The sequence below is a fragment of the Saimiri boliviensis genome, chromosome 2 (assembly GCF_048565385.1).
Source record: "Saimiri boliviensis isolate mSaiBol1 chromosome 2, mSaiBol1.pri, whole genome shotgun sequence".
In the NCBI taxonomy this organism is placed as follows: Eukaryota; Metazoa; Chordata; class Mammalia; order Primates; family Cebidae; genus Saimiri; species Saimiri boliviensis.
The window spans coordinates 18,558,929-18,575,511 of record NC_133450.1 but is presented as its reverse complement, the minus strand read 5'-3'; positions in this window follow the sequence as shown (position 1 = coordinate 18,575,511).

Here is a 16,583-nt window from a genome sequence, read left to right as displayed (position 1 = left end):
AAGCAAGCCTACCTAGAATTTATAGTAGTGAGGAAACCCCAGGAAAGTGGCAACCAAGATTGGTTTCCCTTGGATTACTAGAAGTGAAAAACGCTCATCTTAATTAGCATTGTGGCTTTTTTCTTTTTTGTTGGAAAACTTTTTTTCTTTAAGAAACTAGGCAGCAGGGGGATAGGTATGTAATTAAGAAAAATACAATATGATAGAAATACACTATTATTTACTTGTCTTCTTTTCAAACATTGTGCATAAACTGCTCAAAGTCTTATGCAAACGTATGTGTTTTTTTAAGTGAGATTATAAGTGATTTTTAAAAATCTATATTGTTTTCCTGAACTCCAAATTTCTAATGGGAACAATAAAAATGCCACAATTTTGGGAGGCCAAGGAGGGCAGATCACCTGAGGTCAGGAGTTCGAGACCAGTCTGGCCAACATGGTGAACCCCTGTCTCTACTAAAAATACAAAACTTAGCCAGGCATGGTGGCATGAGCCTGTAGTCCCACATACTTGGGAGGCTGAGGCAGGAGAATCACTCAAACCTGGGAGGCAGAGTTTGCAGTGAGCCAAGACAGAGGCATTGCACTCCAGCATCAGCAACAGAGCAAGACTCCATCGAAAAAAAAAAAAATCACAATAGCAGGTACTCCTTCAATGCTAGAAGCAGCCTGGTACATAAAGAGCTCAAGACTAAGTACATGTTGTGTGTTGAAGTGTGTCCGCCAAAACGACATGTTAAGGGGTTGCAGAGGGCCGGCCTGGGAGGGTTGGTGGTGCCTTTGTAGGTATAATGAAGCTAAAACGAGGTAGTACTAAATTAAGGTGGGGCCTAAATCCAATGCCTAGTGTTCTTATGAAAAGGCCGTGTGTAGACACAGGGACATGGAGAAACACAGAGAGAATGCCATGAGACAGCAGAGGTAAAGGAATGACACAGCTGCAAGCCAAGAAATACCAAGGACACCAGCAACCACCAGAGGCATGGAACAGATTCTCCCCGAGAGCCACCATAAGGACGCAACCTCGCTGACTCCTTGATTTTGCACCTGTAGTCTCTGTAACAGTGAGAGAATACATTTCTGTCGTTTTAAGCCATTCCATTGTATTTTGTTAAGGCAGCCCCTAGAGTTAAACTAAAACTAAGCCCTAGAGCCCTGGGTGCTATTACACTACAATACCTGCTACGGAACAGTAGCAGGACCTTGGGTAATATGTTGCCTTCCGGAGTCTCAATGTACTCACCTGTACAATGACGGAAGTGCTTTAAATGGATGTCTGCCACATCTCTTTTAGTTGTAAGTTTCTTGGGGTCTGTAATTTCAACACAAGAAAAATAAGAACAATCTCTAGTAACATAAATTCTATCAGGATAGAAAATTGAAACTACTTTATTCATTATTTCCTTAGTGCCTAGAACATGTATTTATTTAATCTTTTTAAATTAATTATTTTTTGTTAAGACGAGGTCTCTGTCACCCAGCCTAGATTGCAGTGGTACAATCAGGGCTCACTGCAACCTCAACCTCTCAGGCTCAAGTGATTCCCCTGTCTCCATGCGGGACCACAAGCACATATCACCATGCCCAGCTAATTTTTAAATTTTATTTTTGTAGAGAGACAGTCTCTCTATGTTGCCCAGGTTGGTCTGGAACTGTGACCCAGGAGATCCTCCAGCCTCAGCCTCCCAAAGTGCTGGGATTACAAACATGAGTCACTGTGCCTGGGCCATTTATTTACTTTGAATGGATAAAATAACAGTGAATAAATAAATCTTTACTTAAACAATTCTCTTTGTCGTAACTATTGACTCAGTGGCTCCCAAATTTGACAGTCACAGTAGTTGATAAAAGTTCTTATACATAAGGTTAAAGAGAAGTATTATTAAAGATAAAAGTAGAGAGTAATTTCTAGGAATTCATTCCCTTATCTCAAATAATCCTGACTTAGTAATGACCTTTTTGTCAAGTTTTAGAGTAAACATCCTCTTAATGTATTCTGAACTAGCAGGCTAAGTGCTCAAGAAGCATTTCCGCTAAACATTGATAATGAAGGAAAGAAATTAGTGTGAAAACATTTCTACCCCTCCTCAGGAGAAAAAACATTAATTTCGAAGCAGATAACTGCAGTTCCCTAATAATTATTCATTCAGTGTTTGAAACATACCTAAGCAAAATGCATGGAAGATCGCTGTGCACCTAAGCATAGATTAAGTTGAAAACTGTGTGTTCTTATTTTAAAACAAAAGTTCACCAAGAAGGCCCACGAGTCTGCAGCCCACCAACTTTGGGAGAGAAATATGTTTCTTTTGCATATGGAGAAAAACAGGAAGCACTGATAGTGGGTGCTAATTGTTAAATGTTGTGAAAGCCACAGTCAGTTCCTTTGCCATACACACCAAAATAAAGGCGTGCATTCTAGAGTACCTCTAAAATCTCTTAGCAAAGTCTTATTACCTAACTCAATCTCAAAGCTTCCGTTCCCAAAACTGAATTGGCCTCTAGTACAGTTTTTACAGAAACAGCCTCCTCCTCCATGGGCTTTTATTGTATTTATAGAAACAGCTTTCTCCAAAGTCCCATGTTCTGGGACCACAGGCTATGGTCTCTCTCATCCTTGGATGCTTGGTATGCTGTCTTCCTGGAGGCACAGTCCAGATGGAGCAGACCCTCCCCTGTCATCCTTGCCCATTTTCCACACCATTTTCTTCTCTGTGAGGAATAGTGCTGTTATGAGTTCTGAATATTTCTCCCCATGCAGACTAACAAGCTGGCATAAAGTTTTCAGGGCAAAAAATGCTGATGTACTGCCTTGATTTCCCAAGTCTCACGTTATGAGAAAGTCATTTCTGCTCTTGAGCTTTCAAAGAATTGAGTGATCGCTATACTGAAAAGGCACATCTGCTTAGCAAAAATATTCCATAATTGTGCATGGTCTCACTGCTCTAACCGAGGTATGAAACTATTATAATAGGACTCCTGTTAACAACAAAATCGGATCTCATCCTTCACTCTGAAGGTGACATATGTGACGCTCTATCCCTCAGTCAGCATCCAGAGGGAAACACCTCAGCACCAGCGACCTGTGAAAAGTAGCACAATGCCAGATCTCAATCTGCATTCCAACTGCCCATCAGAGGTTTCACTTTGTAAAATGGTACTAGACACATCTGAAGAAAAAGCCAATAACATTTCCCAGAGAAACACAATATTACAGACTTGCCTTGCCAAGAAATCTATAATGTGTCTCTCCAAGTTAACTTTCATATTTAAGTACATCCACTTCTGAAAAATAACCATTGCTGTACAAATCAACGGCTTTGAAAAGCCCTGAGAAAGCAAAGACCTGTGCAGAAACGAGAAGATGAAAGTTGGAAGCAAGAGGGAAAGACGAAGGTGATCTTTTTACATTTATTTCTCCCTTGATCAACATTGAATTACTTTCTTTTTTTCTTGTTTTTTGAGACTGGATCTCTCTACCTATTTCTGAGTATCTAGGACACCAGGCACTGCACCTGGCTTTGAACTACTTTTGAAATGGTGTTTTTAGAAAAGAAACAGAGAAAGGAGTAAGAAGAATCTAGCATGTAGCATGCTTTACAGGTATCACTGAAGCTGTATATATATATATATATGCACATGCTTGTGGGTAAAAGTGGACTCAGGGATGGGGTCCAAGGATCCTTCACTTAAATAAACATATATTTATGTCTACTTTAAAAATCATCAAAATAACTTTGAGAACTCAGTGTAATAAATAGCCCCACTTTACAGATGAATAAACTGAGGATCAGATAAACAATACAATGTGGCAGAGATCAAAGGAAAAAAAAGTTCAATGTTCTCTACACCTCCAAAGCAGTCAAGTGAGTTATATGGTCAATTATTTGAGAAGGAAAACGTTTGCTCAGCTCTGCGTCTTTGTTTCTATTTCCTTCCAATTAACTTCCCAATAAGACAGAAAATAAAATTCTTATATTCATCTTGGTGGGTAGATACTTTTGGGTCATAATTAATAAAGCAAAAACTAATATCCTCTTCTTAGATACTCTTAAGCAATAATTATATGAACTAATTCATGCAGAATAGTAGTCCATGCTTTCAAATAGCTCTTGAAAATGAAAAATAATTACATAATGATGGATACAGATCAGTGAATGATATAGTTTGGATATTTGTCCCAACCCCATCTCAAGCTGCATTTTAATCCCCTTTGCTGGAGGTAGGGCCTGATGGGAGGTAATTGGATTACAGGAGCAGATGCGCAGATCCTTCAGGGATTGGTGATGTCTTTGCAACAGTGCGTGAGTTTTCAGAATTTTCAGTCATTTAAAAGATTGTGTCATTTAAAAGCTTGTGTCATTTAAAAGCCCCTCCCCAGTGGCTCATGCTTATAGTTCCAGCACCCTGGGATGCCAAGGCAGGTGGATAACCTGAGGTCAGGAGTTCGAGACCAGCCTGGTCAACATGATAAAGCCCCATCTCTACAAAAAACACAACAATTAGCTGGTAGCACATGTCTGTAATCCCAGCTACTCAGGAGGCTGAGACAAGAGAATCACCAGAACCCAGGAGGTGGAGGTTGCAGGGAGCTGAGATGGCACCACTGCACTCCAGCCTGGGCAACAGAGCAAGATTCCATTTCAAAAAAAAAAAAAAAAAAGCTTGTGACACCTCCCCGCCCCAACTCTGTCTCTCTCTTGCTCCTGTTCTTACAATGTGATGTACCTCCTACCTCTTTGCCTTTCTGGGGCTTCACCAGAAGTGAAACAGATGCCAGAACCATGCTTCTTGTAAAGTCTAAAAAATCTCTGTCCTTTATAAATTACCCAGTCTCAGGTATTTCTTTATAGCAAGGCAAGAAGGACTTATTACAGCAAATGTCAGGACAAGAGATAGAGAGTGATAAAGGTCGCTTCTTCAGAGATGGTAGAACAAGAGCCTTTGAATGATGTTTGACCAAATAGCTGAATGCAATAAAGGAAAGAAACAACTGGATGTTCTGGGAAAAGCATTCCAGGATGAGAGTAGCCACTGCAGTGATCTTTGCCTTGGCTTGTTTGAGGGTGGGCAAACTGATTCTTGTTACTGGAATCCTGAGGGAGAAGGGGAGATTAGTGGGAAATGAAATTGAAGATATGAACAGACCATCTGAAGCCTTCTATGATGGATTGTGGAAGGAGGATCAGTGAGGAGTTTGATATTCCAGGAAAGAGAAAATGGTGGCTTTGATGAGGATGGTGGTAGTGGAGAAGTAGAGATAGTGAGAAGTGGTCGTGCTTAGATAGGCCCTGAAGGTAAAGGTAACAGAATTAGATGATGCATTGGATGAAAGGGTTGAGAAAAGGAGAGGAGTTACTCCCATTCATTAGAATAAGCAAGTTAGTGAATGCTTATAATTGTTAACCCAGATGGGCACTCAGAGTAAGAAAAAGGGTTGGACAGTGTACTTGGTGGTAGGGTTTGTGTTAGTCGGGGTTCTCTTAGAGGGACAGAACTAATAGGACACACACACACACACACACACACACACACACACACACATATATATATAAAGGGGAGCTTATTAAGTATTAACTTACACTATCACAAGGTCCCACAATAGGCTATGTCCAAGTCCCAAAACTGAAGAACTTGGAGTCTGATATTTGAGGGCAGGAAGGATCCAGCACTGGAGAAAAGATGTAGGTTGGGAGGCAAGGCCCATCTTCTAGCCTTTTCACATTTTTTTGCATGATTTATATTCACTGGCAGCTGATTAGATTGTGCCCACCAGGTTAAGGGAGGATCTGCCTTCTCCAGCCCATTGATCCAAATGTTAATCTCTTTTAGGCAACACCCACACAGACACACCCACGATTAACACTCTGTATCTCTCCATCCAATCAAGTTGACACTCAGTATTCATCACAAGTCCACCCCTTGTCAACTTGAACCCATGCACATCTCCTGAGATCATACATTATCTTCAAATAAAGACAATAATGAGGTCATGATTATGCCTAACATATTACAACTATCCTTCATATAACCGAAAACATACCAATCCCCAACCCAAATACTACTCCATAAAATTAATAATACTTAAATGCTGACATGAAGTAATAAATCTTATGTCACACGATAAAGGAAAATAAAATGAAGGTATTTCTTTAGTACAAGTATATACATGCACAAACATGTTTTTAACAGAAGAAGGAGGAAATGCTTATGACAATTACAGTCACTACTTTCTTCTACTACTCATTCTTTATTCCCTTCTCCTTCAGCAAGCACCTCAGCAAGTCGTGGCTTTTTTCCTGATGGAACGACCCAAACCTTCATTCCTGAAGGGTCTGGGTCATTTGTAGCACTGCCTGGGTTGGGCTGTTGTAGTTTCCCATTGACCTTAATCATGGGGCATGGTACTAGTAAGAGACGTCCTAATGGACCATGTGTACTCTTCCTTACCTCCCTTGTGGAGTAGTAGACTGATTTCATCTTGATAGTCTGGGTCAGTCACCCCAGCCAACACTGTAACTCCCTTTTCAGCCTATGGACTTAAAGGTAGGAGGAGCCCAAAGTAGCCAGCTGGCAATCTTAACTTCTAGTTTGATGGGAATGTTGATGGGACTGTTGATGGGTCTCCTGGTGTCAGCGTTCCTCACTCTGGAACAAAAACCTCTAGGTGTTTCCTCAGGGGAACAGGAAGCAAAAAAAATTTTGCTAGTGGATCACTAGGGGTGATGTTGAGTAGTGCCACGTCTACTTCCATTCCTTGATTCCTGGAACCATGAATCCTGACTGTGAGTGAAAGGGTACCTTATATTGCATCCTGATTCAGAGCATACACAGCCTTCTGGAGAACTTTGCGCAGCCCTGCAAAGTGTTGTCACCTAGTTGGCATTGTAATTGTGACTTCAAAAGGCCATTCCACCATTCTGTTAATCCAGCTGTTTCAGGATGATGGAGAACAGGATAAGACCAGTGAATTCTATAAGCATGAGCCCACTGCTGCACTTCCTAAGCCATAAAGTGAGTGCCTTGGTCGGAGGCAATGCTATGTGGAACACCATGATGATGGATAAGGCATTCCATGAGTTGATAAATGGGTAGTCTTGGCAAAAGCATTGCACGCAGGATAGGCAAACCATATCTGGAATATATGCCTATTCCACTGAGAACAAACATCCGTCCTTTCCATGATGGAAGAGGTCCAATATAATCAACCTGTCGCCAGGTAGCTGGATGATCCCCCCAAAAAATGGTGCCGTATCAGGGACTCAGTATTGGTCTCTGCTGTGGGAAAATTGGCACTCAGCAGTGTCTGTAGCCAGGTCAGCCTTGGTGAGCAAAAGTCCATGTTGCTGAGCCCATGTGTAACCTCCATCCCTGTCACCATGGCCACTTTGTTCCTGAGTCCATTGGGAGTTGACTGGAATGGCTGGGGAAAGAGGCTGAGTGGAGTCCACAGAATAAGCCATTCTATCCATTTAATTATTAAACTCCTCCTCTGCTGGGGTCACCCATTGGTGAGCACACACATGGGATACAAACATCTTCACAGTTTTTGACCACTCAGAAAGGACCATCCACATACCTCTTCCCCAGATTTCTTTGTCACCAATTTTCCAATCATGCTTCTTCCAAATCCCTGATCATCCAGACAAACCATCGGCTATACCCCGTGAATCAGTATATAATCACACATCTGGCCATTTCTTCTTCCATCAAAAGTGCACAACCAGGTGCACTGCCAAAGTTCTGCCCACTGGGAAGATTTCTGTTCACCACTGTCCTTCAGGGATGGCCTAGAAAGTGGCTGTGGTGCTGCAGCTGTCCACTTTTGGATGCTGCCTGCATATCCTGCAGAACCATCTGTGAACCAGGCCCTAGTCTTCTCTCTTCCTCTGCCAACTGATCATAGGGAATGCCCCATGAGGCCATCTGTGCAGGCAGGGAGAGAGTAAGCAGGGTGTCAGGAGTGGAGACCATAGGCATTTGAGCCACTTCCTCATGCGACTTACCTATGCCTTCAGGACCTGCTCAAACTCAATCACATATATACCACTTCCGTTTGATGATGGAATGCTGCTGTGCATGACCCAGGTTATGACTAGGTAGGTCAGAAAGCACCCAGTTCATGATAGCCAATTCAGGCCACATGGTGACTTGATGACCCATAGTCAAATGTTCAGTTTCCACCAATGCCCAGTAACAGGCCAAGAGCTGTCTCTCAAAAGGAGAGTAGTTATCTGCAGAAGATGGCAGGGCCTTGCTCCAAACTCCTAGAGGCCTCTGCTGTGATTCACCTATGAGAGCCTGCCAAAGGCTCCAAACAGCATCCTCATCGGCCACTGACACCTCAAGTACCATTGGATCTGCTGGGTCACATGGCCCAAGTGGCAGAGCAGCCTGCACAGCAGCCTGGACCTGTGGCAGAACCTTCTCCTGTTCTGGACCCCACTCGGCCTTTCAGATCACTTGATAAATGGGCTGGAGTAACACACCCAAATCAGGAATGTGTTGCCTCCAAAATCCAAATAGGCCCATTAGGCATTGTGCCTCTTTCTTGGTTATAGGCGGGGCTAAATGCAGCAACTTATCCTTTCTTTACCTTAGAAGGAATATCTCGAGAGTCCCCACACCACTGGACGTCTAGAAATTTTACTGAGGTAGAAAGTCGCTGAATTTTAGTCTGATTTATTTCTCATTCTCTGGCACACACAAATGTCTCATCAGTAAGTCCAATGTGTTTAATACTTCTTGTTCATTGGATCCAATCAGCATAATATCTTCAATGTAAATGGACCAGTGTGATATCTTACAGAAGTGAAAAGCTAAGGAGGTCTCTCTGAATAAGATTATGACACAAAGCCCTAAGTCAATATGCCTCTGAGGTAGGACAGTAGAGGTATATTACTGGCCTTGCCAGCTCATGGCAAATTGCCTCTGGTGGGCCTTAGGGACAAGAATGGAGAAAAAGGCATTTGCCAAGTCAATGGCTGCATCCCAGGTACCAGGACATGTGTAGATTTTCTCAAGCAAGGAAACCACATTTGGTACAGCAGCTACAATTGGAGTCACCACTTGGTTCAGCTTATGATAATTTGCTGTCATTCTCCAAGATTCATCTGTCTTCTGCACAGGCCAAATGGGAGAGTTGAATGGGAATATGGTGGGAATCATCACCCCTTTGTCTTTCAAGTCCTTGATGGTGGCACTAATCTTCGTAATCCTTCCAGGGATGTGATATTGTTTTTGATTTATTATTTTTCTAAGTAGAGGCAGCTCTAATCTGAACTTGCTCACTGTAATCACCTTCACTCTGCCAGTCAGGGAGCCACTGTGAGGTTCTGCCAGCTGTTAAGTATGTCTATGCCAATTGTGCATTCTGGCACTGGGGAATTGACCACAGAATGAGTCCCAGGGACCCACTAGATCCACTATAAGTCAAACCTGAGCTAAAACTCCGTTAAGTACCTGAACTCCAAAAGCCCCTACTTTAACTGGAGGACCACAGTGACTTTTTGGTTCCCCTGGAATCAACATCAGCTCAGAGTCAGTGTCCAGTAGTCCCCAAAATATCTGATCATTTCTGTTTTCCCAATGCACCGTTACTCTGGTAAAAGGCCAGAGGTCTCCTTCGGGAAGGATGAGAGAAAGATTCTCTGCATAAATTGTTGATAATGTAGTGGGTCCTTCTTCAAGGAGACCTGTTCACCCCTTAATTCAAGGGGTTATGGGTCTGTAAACTGGCTCAAGTCTGGAAATTGATTGAAGGTCTGTGATTCTCAGTTTTTATAATTCAAATCAGTCTTCTGTCTGTTCAACGTAGAAGTTTTCTATTTGTATAAGTAAGAATGCAGTAGGCTTCCTATTAATTTCACTTCTAGGAACAGCATGATTAATTAGCCGATGCCAGAGCTCTACATGAGTTAGACTATTCTGATTACCACTTTGCCTCTTCTGTTCATTATAGTAGCACCCCTGCCTGTTTGGGATCCAATTATTCCCACTAAATATTGTAGTTGAGTGACTGCAGTTCCCACCATTAGATCTGACATACAGAGAAGACCAATTACAGGGCTTTTCAAAGATGCAGGTGCTGCCCTCACAAATCTATTTCACAAGGCATTGGTCCAGGGTATATCTTCTGGATCCTTCTAGCTGGGATGAGTAGGTCTAAAGTGACTAATTGCCAGGCGCGGTGGCTCAAGCCTGTAATCCCAGCACTTTGGGAGGCAGAGGCGGGTGGATCACAAGGTCAAGAGATCGAGACCATCCTGGTCAACATGGTGAAACCCCGTCTCTACTAAAAATACAAAAAAAAAATTAGCTGGGCATGGTTGTGCGTGCCTGTAATCCCAGCTACTCAGGAGGCTGAGGCAGGAGAATTGCCTGAACCCAGGAGGCGGAGGTTGCGGTGAGCCGAGATCGCGCCATTGCACTCCAGCCTGGGTAACAAGAGCGAAACTCCGTCTCAAAAATAAATAAATAAATAAAAATAAATAAAAATAAAGTGACTAATCTGCTCCACCATCCCAATCTCCCTAAGCCTTTGGAACTCTTTCTCTATATTAAACCAAGGGAAATCATGCATTTTTGGCTTGCTTATGGTGGGTCATCTTTTAATCCATATTTCAGCTAACCAAGCAAATAAACTATTAGAGCCTTTTGTAAATCCCCAAGCTTCAACATTAAAAGTAGAGTCCCTGCTTAGTGGGCCCAAATCAATAAATTCAGCCTGATCTACCTCTATGCTCCTTCCACCATTATCTCATTATCTCATACCCTTAATATCCATTTCCATGCCTGTTCTTGGAGATTGCCATTTATATAAATTAGAGAACTCAAATAGTTCTTTTCAAGTGTAGCACATACCCTCATGGGTCACACTCTCAACATCATCTCTAGTGGCCCACCAGGACTTTAGTATACTTATAGGCCTAGAAGCAAACAGAGGTGCCAAGAGTGGCTTTTGAGGAGAATCAACATTATCTTGCCTGGTAACTGCCTCAGAGGAGGCCATCATTGTTGCCTCAGGCAGTGCAGGGTTTATCTTTTCAGACAAAGATGGAAAGGCTGATGGCAACATGGGTCAGTGAGGAGATGATGTCACCACTGGGGATGGGGAAGCTGTTTCTTCTGGCAAAAAAGGTACATCAGAGTTTACAAACTCAGTGTTCCCATCTTCATCAGGGCCCTCCCTGATGTCCCCGTTCCAAATTGCAGGGTCCCATTTTTTTCCAATCAATACCCTCACTTTAACAGTAGACACCTGGTGAGGCTGTGTATGCATTTTTCATTGCAGGTGCCACTTGTATGATTAGAGGCTTTGTCTGTTTTTCCTCAATTACAGCTCTTTCTCTACAGGAGATAACACTCTACAGGAGATAAGACTCTCACTCAGGGCAGTCTTAGCAGATTTGAGGCTCAGTATCCACTTCTGAAGCCAGCAGATGGAATCCTGGAGTACATCATTCTCTTTCATCACTTTGTCCACTGATCTTAGGAGCAACCAGTCAGCTTTATTATGTTCCTTGATCCACCACATATGGTCAAAGATATTATGTAGAGTCACTAAACTTTTTGCCTCTCATGAGTGGTGAATCAGGAGTGTGAAATGCATTTATGTTTCATAACTCTCTAAACAGTTCATCCCAAAGACTATCAGTGTTCTCTGTAATATTAAAAGTAGAGTTATTAGCATTTTGAGGTCTAATCATATTAAGCAGTCAACTCCAGAAACCCCAAAACCAATGAAAGAATTCATCGTTAATACTCCATTCCTCTAGAACCACTCCTGGTACCAAAATCTGTATCAGTCAGGATTCTCTTGGAGAGAACTAGCAGAATACACACACACACACACACACACACACACACACACACACCCACCCCTACACATATATACATGCATTTGTATATGTATATATAACAGGACATATATACACACATATGCATGCATATGTATGTGTATATACAACAGGATATATATATATACACACACAAATATAGGTGTATATATGTCTATATGTATGTGTATATATACACACATATATACACATATGTATATAATAAACTCTCCTATATATACACATACATATATACATATAGGAGAGTTTATTAAGTATTAACTTACATGATATGTGTATATATATATGTATATGTGTATATATAGGATATATATAGGAGAGTTTATTAAGGTTATTATATATAAATATATATAATTTAATATATATTATATATACATATATATGCATGCATATATATAATGCACATTATATGTATAATGCATATATATAATGCACATGCATATATATGTGTATATATGACAGGAGATATATATATATATACACACACACGTATATATACATACATATATATGTATAGGAGAGTTTATTAAGTATTAACTTACATGATTACAGCTACAACGTTTAGTGGGAGTAATTGGATCCCTAACTGGCAGGGGTGCTACTGTAATGAACAGAAATGGCAAAGTGGCAATCAGAATAAACTGACTCATGTAGAGCTCTGGCATTGGCCATATGTATGTATGTGTGTATATATATATATATATAGAGAGAGAGAGAGAGAGAGAGACAGAGACAGAGAGAGAGAGAGAGAGAGAAGAGTTTATTAACTTACATGATCACAAGGTCCCACAATAGGCTGTCTGCAAGCTGAGGAGCAAAAATGACCAGTCAGGGTCCCAAAACTTAAGAATTTGGAGGACAGGAGGCATCCAGCATGGGAGAAAAATGTAGGCTGGGTGGCTAGGCCTGTCCTCTCACCTGTTCACATTTTTCTACCTGCTTTATATTTGCTGGAAGCTGATTAGATTGGGTCCATCAGATTACGGGTGGGCCTGCTTTCTGCAGCCCACTGACTCAAATGTTCATCTCTTTTGGGCAATACCCACACAGACACACCCAGGATTAATGTTCTGTATTCCTCAATCCAATCAAGTTGACATTCAGTATTAACCATCACAGAAGGGTTCAAAAATCATCTGCTGAGGCTGAGTCCTATATTTGATTTACAGATGAAGCTGTCAAACTGTTTATAGAGGAAACTGAATTTCAGAATTGACTGCTATTAGTCTTGGATGTGTCCTAAGAATCTGAATTTTTTTTAAAAGCTCTCATGTGTTTGGAATCGCGACTGCAGCAAATTCCTAAATGTGGTGACTCCCACCATGAAGTCTTAAGAGATTCTTTCTTTTTCACCTTATAAATTTGCCAAAAGGAAATATAGTTATTTTTATATTTTGCCTGGGGACAATGTACTTTTTGTTTTTTTGTTTGTTTGTTTGTTTGTTTGTTTGTTTGTTTTGAGTTGGAGTCTCAGTCTGTCACCAGGCTGGAGTGCAGTGGCACGATCTTGGTTCACTGCAACCTCTGCTTCCTGGGTTCAAGCAATTCTCGTTACTTGCCAGAGTCTCCCAGGTAGCTGGGATTACAGGCACATGCTACCACACCCACCTAATTTTTTTTTGTATTTTCAGCAGAGACAAGATTTCACCATGTTGGCCAGAATGGTCTCCATCTCCTGACATCGTGATCCACCCACCTAGGCCTCCCAAAGTGCTGGGATTACAGGAGTGAGCAACCGCACCTGGCCCTGTCCTTTTTTAAAAACCTTAATTCAAAGGTTTGATTATATCTCACTTACTCTTTGCTTGCTAGTCTGTTTGCTTTTATTTATTTATATACTGAATTTGCCAGAACCCATGATAAGTTTAGGCTCCTGGGAATCAGGGTGCTTTGGTTTATTTATTTATGCAATACCATTCTTCTGCAGTATTAGCTGAATAATGCCAAGACATATTTGTTAAGTAAAGTGGGTGTGTGTTTCTGAGAAGCAACAGAGTGGTCTTTTTTTCAAGAAAGAATTAAAAAGGCATATGCTGATGATTTCACAGTCTTCTGAAATGATCTCTCAGCACTGAGATCCAAAACTTTGAAGCCTTATGGCTCTGGCCTTGCAAATAATTTTCCAAACTCATTTGACCAATAAATATTTCATTTGGCCTGAGAAATCTGCTTTTGCTTTGTACACATTTACCAATCTCACTCTACCTCTTCATTTTATCATAAACCACATTCAAATCTGGACTATAGTTATGCACCAAATAATTTCTCAGGGAAAATGGAAATAAATATGGTCATGACATGACATACACATTTTTTTATGGAATTTACTGAATTAAATACATATATAAGTGAAATGTATTGAATCTTCTTGTGTCTTATTTCCATCATTTATATCTGGTAATTTTTTTTTGGTTCAACTAATGATTTCTTAATTTTAAGTGAACCAAAATAACCCATTGCTTCTGCTTCTCTGTTGACTCTTCATGGGGCTTTTATGATTTATTTGTATTTAACTTATTTTTGCCACAAATTACAAGGTTTTGTGTAGGTTGTTTTTGTCTTATCTCTATGTTGTACCTAGACTTTAGGTTTGTAGTTAAGACTGATGATCACAGAATTGTTTATTTAGCAAAGAGTAGTTAAAGATAAGAAGAGAACATGAGATTCTTTTCATTTTTATGCTATGTAAAATACAGGTGACTGATTTTAATTCATAGTATCCCAGGGAAAAGAAAACTGAGGTGACATAGCACCAGGGTAAGCAGGGGGAGCGCCTTAATGTCATTAATATTCTCAATCCTCTGAATCTGCTCTTACAGGACATCCCCTCTTGCCGTCACCAAGAACCCATCCCTCTCCCCCAAGTTTGAGTGAGCTCTACTTTTATCCATGTCAGTTAGAGATTGCTATGCCATAGCAATGATATCTGAAGAATAAATCAGTGTTCAATCATAATTTAAGGAGCAAATCAAGGCTTTGTCACAACATAATGATTTCAACCTTCTGATTGCTTAGGCAATTGCACAGCTAAGATGACTAGATTCATAAGAGAATATGAGACCTATAAAATATACTCAACATGGAAATACCCATGCATGATGAAGCTTTAGTCAGGATAACATAGACCAGTGATATTTCAAGTAGAGATCTATGGGCAAATTGGAGATAATGAAAAATAAAGAGGAAAATAAGAAAGATTTTGAAGTTCTATTTTTAATTAAAGTTAGTGGAACTCTAAAAAGGAAGTTTCTAGCAACTGAATAATAAAAAGGTGTTAGCAGATATTGAAGATACAAGGCATCTTCCTGTTAAAGTAGGTCAATAAAGGACAAATTTCAACATTGCCATCTATCTGTTTATTTGTATTTAATTAGAGTGCAAGTTTTTGATTCAGTAATAAGCTAGTTAGCTTATTAGTTTTGATTTTATCTTTTCTGAACTATGCCTGCATTCTGGGAGCAGTAAGATAATTATACATCCTGCTTCCTCATATTTTGACATATGTCTCCAATAGTATTTAAATGAAATGCAATGAAAGATAATAAAGTGTTTATTTCAGACTTTTGTTTTGCCAAAACTCCCACTGAAAAACATTCATAAGGAAAAAGGTCAGCTGAGAAGCCAAAAAGATTGTAAATTTAGTGATTCTTTTTTCTCATCAAATTAGACTGACTGTTGTGCTAAGAAAGAAAAGTATTTCAGTAATATGAGTATATGTATAGTGGGCAGGCTAGGCTTCATGTCACCCTATCCATGAGTTTTAATTTTGACCTGTACATCTCTTTAAACCTGGGTTAATTAGAAACTGTACTCATAGGCCCTAATTGGCACAACTTTCTTTTAATCTTTCACTGAGTTAACTATGCCTTTTCCTGCATGTCCAAAACTAGCCAACCCTAGAAGGAAGAGTTAAAGAAGAACATCTATATGAACTTTTGCCATGACATAAAGCAAGCCTATTTTCATTTTCTCTTTTTAGGACAGTCTTTCTCCATAGTCTTCTAAAGAGTTTATTTGAATGTACACTTAAAAGTGCAAATTTATGTTCAAGGTTGGATACCAATCACAGTAACACTACTTCCTCAATTCCTCACCAATCTAAGTGTGTGCTAGCTGGACAAAAGGCTATGCTCTGAAACGGAATGGAAGAACAACAATGACTGGGTGAAGTTATCAGCACCAAATCTTCAGTCCCTGATGTATAACCAAATGATTAAATATCCTTGAGCAAGTCATTTTCCTCCCTTATCAAAAAGAGATACTGTTTATATACTTCCTTTCTCACTTGGTGAAATGAGGGTAAAATGTGATGTATTTCTCCCTTGCTATTGTTTTAGCAAACATTTCTTTTGAGACTGTGAAGTTGGCTTCATTGTGCTACTTGTGGAGAACACAAGGCAGAGACATGGGCCACTGAGTTTAAAAACTATTAATTAAAAAAATAGGGAATATGCACATATAACAATGATAAGGCAGGATAGAATGTAGAAGTTGTTTTGCAGCAGGAACAGAGGAAACAGTAGATATGTGATATGGTTTGGCTGTGTGCCCACCCAAATCTCACCTTGAACTGTAATAATCTCCACATGTCGAGGGTGGGGCCAGATGGAGATAACTGAGTCCTAGGCGTGCTTTCCCCCATGCTGTTCTCATGATAGTGAACAAGTCTCAGGAGGTCTGATGGTTTCATAAACGGGAGTTCCCCTGCACAATTTCTCTTGCCTGCTGC